The sequence below is a fragment of the Pinus tabuliformis genome, chromosome 7 (assembly GCF_031772625.1).
Source record: "Pinus tabuliformis cultivar Carrire ecotype Pingquan chromosome 7, CPIR1, whole genome shotgun sequence".
NCBI lineage: Eukaryota > Viridiplantae > Streptophyta > Pinopsida > Pinales > Pinaceae > Pinus > Pinus tabuliformis.
The window spans coordinates 778,622,813-778,626,726 of record NC_142293.1 but is presented as its reverse complement, the minus strand read 5'-3'; positions in this window follow the sequence as shown (position 1 = coordinate 778,626,726).

Sequence of the window (3,914 nt, the reverse complement as noted above, 5' to 3'; positions counted from 1 at the left end):
ACCACTATACACATGGCCACATGCAACCATCAGCATACATATGAAATGTGTAATCAATCACGCACACGCATGAATGCATATAATCAAGCATAAGAAAAAAATAATTGAACCAAGCTTACAAAAATGATACATGTAACCAAGCATACAAGAATGTAACCAAACATACAAGAATATAACCAAGCGTACAAAATGATACATGTAAGCAACATATAACAACATGTAACCTATCATACACTCATGACAATACATCCCATAACAACAATTTCAACTTCCACATGGCGACATCACTACAACCATGATCAATACCATGAAATGCAATAATAACATGGAATGCAAGCATAAGAGATACACATGCAACTGAAATGCACGCATGACCAACACACAAAACCCATCTAGTCTGAGGGGTCAACCATGATCTGATACCACTCTATAACACCCTCCTCCCATATCCACCCAAGTAACCAGTCAACCAGGGTAACCATGCGATGAGAGGCTACTATGATTAGATTCAACTTCCTATGTGACCTTAATGAAATGGAATCGACGGAAACACAACATACGAACCTTCCCCGTTAGCTACATGACCCCTAAGAACCATCCCAACACTTCAGGTAGCTTGGCCCTGGGTCCCACTGAAGTTTCTGATCACTTGATCTATTGATGCTCTCATGATATAGACCTTCCAACATCCACGAGGTTTTGGATGCTCTCATTCTATAGTCATGTTAGCATCCAGGGACTATTTTCTCCAGTTCTATGTCGGTGTCCCCAAGATTTAATCCACTTTTTTAGGCTTATAGCCCATTTCATCGCCCAAAGTTGCATGACATCTCTAGAACAGTAAAATAACAGGGAAATAAGGATGCTAAAGAGAAAACTTGAACAAGCCTTTAACTAGACCCCTACTGGCCATGATCGGCATTTCATCAAACATACCACAAACATGTAATCTACAGGTCTAAACAACATAATTGAGCATAGGGATCTCATACTTATATGAGAATTTCTAATAACCATTCTTCCCTCACACAATTTGTTGCATTGTAATCTATTAGGTTATAGATGCATTTTCCATTCATTTACAAGTAAAAACATGATGAGAGAAATACATATGCACTACCATCAAACACATATATAACCAACATAATAGCAGAAAAATACCAATGAAGTCAAAACCTTATCATCCACATATAAATCAATATAATACTCAAATAAATACAAGGAGAAATAATCTCTCATTAATGATGCAAAATACAATCCTGAGATGGGACTACCATGTTCCACAGAATGGTTGAGCCAAATATCTCTTAATCCATTCACCCTTATGCCATAATCCAACCATGAATGTGGGACTTAACCAAAATAACCAACTAGGGCATCCCAAGGCTAAAGCGCCTCACCCTCATTAATAGAAACCAGGATTTACTGTAATCCATCCTGGATCACTAGGCCAACGCAATAAATGTGTGATAATAGGCTTTACCATGATCTCGACTCGATCACTAGGCCAAACAAGCATGGATGCCACTAGATTTATCCACCTACATCGTGAGGAATTTTCCTCTCTCCTAGTCTCTCAGGCTTTACTGCAATCAAAACCCGTATTTCTAGACCCTAAACCGAGACCCACTCTCTAGGCTTTACCACAAATCCCAAACCCAGGATTATTAGGCCCAACAAAGAGAAAACTACCTCTTGGCTTTACCGTATATCTTTCCATTAACCATCAAGGATTCCTAGGCCCATCAAACAAACACAATCCTGTATTTACTGCAACCCACAATCTCTCTTAGGGGTTACTAGGCTAGTGGCTTTATCATGACCCATAGCCTGGTTTAGGGACCACTAGGCCATGTGCATTATCATTCAAAATTCCACCTCACTCATCTTCGAATCCATTTCAACCAAAACATTATAAACCCATCACACCATGGCTATCTGGAAATGGCAAGGCCAGGTTGAAAACACTATTACATCTGGGAAAAACATTGCCATAACAAAAAAATAAACACATGCATGCCAAATCTAGCAAGGAAAATACACATGAAAATCGATACCTACAAAGAAAATTGTTGTAGCTACTTGATCCTACATTTCCCTACTTGATCTTTGCTTCCTCTTGCCTTCTTTTCCTTTCTTGATACAATGCAAAAATGTTTCAAGAAAACTATGTGTCCAAGAGAGAGAGAGAGAGAGAGAGAGAGAGAGAGAGAATAATGAGAGCTCTAAAACATAACTAGAAAAATCTTACCAACTAATCCTCAAAAGCCTTTTTCTTAATGAGGCATCTCTTTTCTTCATATTCCATTATTTTCCTTCATTTTTCCTCCTCACATGCAACCTGTGACCTTTCACCTCCCTTTTCTCCTAGTTTCCATTATTTTCATTAATAAATTTGCTAAAAATGCCATTTTTCCTTTCCATAGCCTTGGCCATTTCCTTTTCCAATTTCCTTAGCCATAATAAACTGATGAACACCCACACTAGGATGTCTTTCCCAACATTCAACTTGGAATAAGTGTCCCATCAACCATGGTTATTATTTTTTCCTTCATTAACTTTTATTACATGGAATTTTCACCAAGGATGTTACAATGCCGCTACCTTACATAAATCAAGATCACATTCTAGTTAGGGCTATATCAAAGTTACATAAGTTATTGTCTCATGTTAAAATGAAAGTCAAACTATAAATATGCCATCCATTTGGAGTTCATACCACTACACGACACAAATATATAAGATACCACTGTAGTGTGTGCACCACTATAGAATTCTAAAGAACCAAACTACTATAGCATGCCGGAGAACCAAATCATTGTAGAGTGAAACACAACCAAATCATTGTAGTGTACTAAAGAACCAAGTCACTGTAGCATGATAGAGAACCAATTCATTGCAGTGTGCTAGAGAAACTAAACTTAGGTCATCAACGAAGGAGATTTCATAGATTCATAAACAAAGGCGATGCTATGGTGATAAAACTAAAAGTGATGCCATAGATAATGTGATCCTTAATACTAGTTGGCCTCTAAGATTTTATATTATCCTTTACTAAAAATTCAAGCCATCATAGACAATAGGCGATCCTCCACACAGATAAAGTAATACATGCCATTCAAAAAAAATGTGAGACACTGAAGAACAATGTGAAGATTTCGAGCCATAGAAACATCGAACCACTGTAGAAAGGAAGCACACCTCTGGATTATATAAGTCATATTAATCAATCCATGAAGATGAAGATGTGAGGCACTAGGAAATATATTAGTTACCCTATAGAGAATGTGGGCTGGAGGAATGTGCGATTATGAACGTGGGGCCACATGAATATGTGCGGGTAACATTTGGATGGATCAAGCCAGAGAGAAATAATACTGTGAACCACTATAATATGATCAAGCCACTGATATATGTATGCAATCCATAGTTGGATAGACAAACCTCCCACAAATACATATACCTATATTATTTCGCATAAGAGAGACCAGCTATTCCCTTGAATGACTTGATTTAGGCGAACTTGAATTTATAGTTAATCTCTTGAGCGAAGGGTTACCACCCTTTGGGCTAGCCATCTTAAACTATTTATGGATTGAAATAAAACATTTTGGAGGGAAGGATACAAATTTGAATTTTCTCAACTCAGTGTATATATCCTAATAATTGATTCCCTAATAATTTTGAGACAATAAATAATAATAATAATAATAATAATAGCAACAATTCTATAATTTGAATTCTTCCATTTTACAAAAAAAAAATTATCCTTAGGGAAGGAGGGTTTCCATTTGGGGAAATTCATCCCGAAGCTGCCCAAATTTAAACAATTGCCAACTAACATTACCAAAGGAATTTGACATATCAATTTTTAAGATCATCCCAGGTTGCTTAGATGAGTGAAGAGAGTGGAT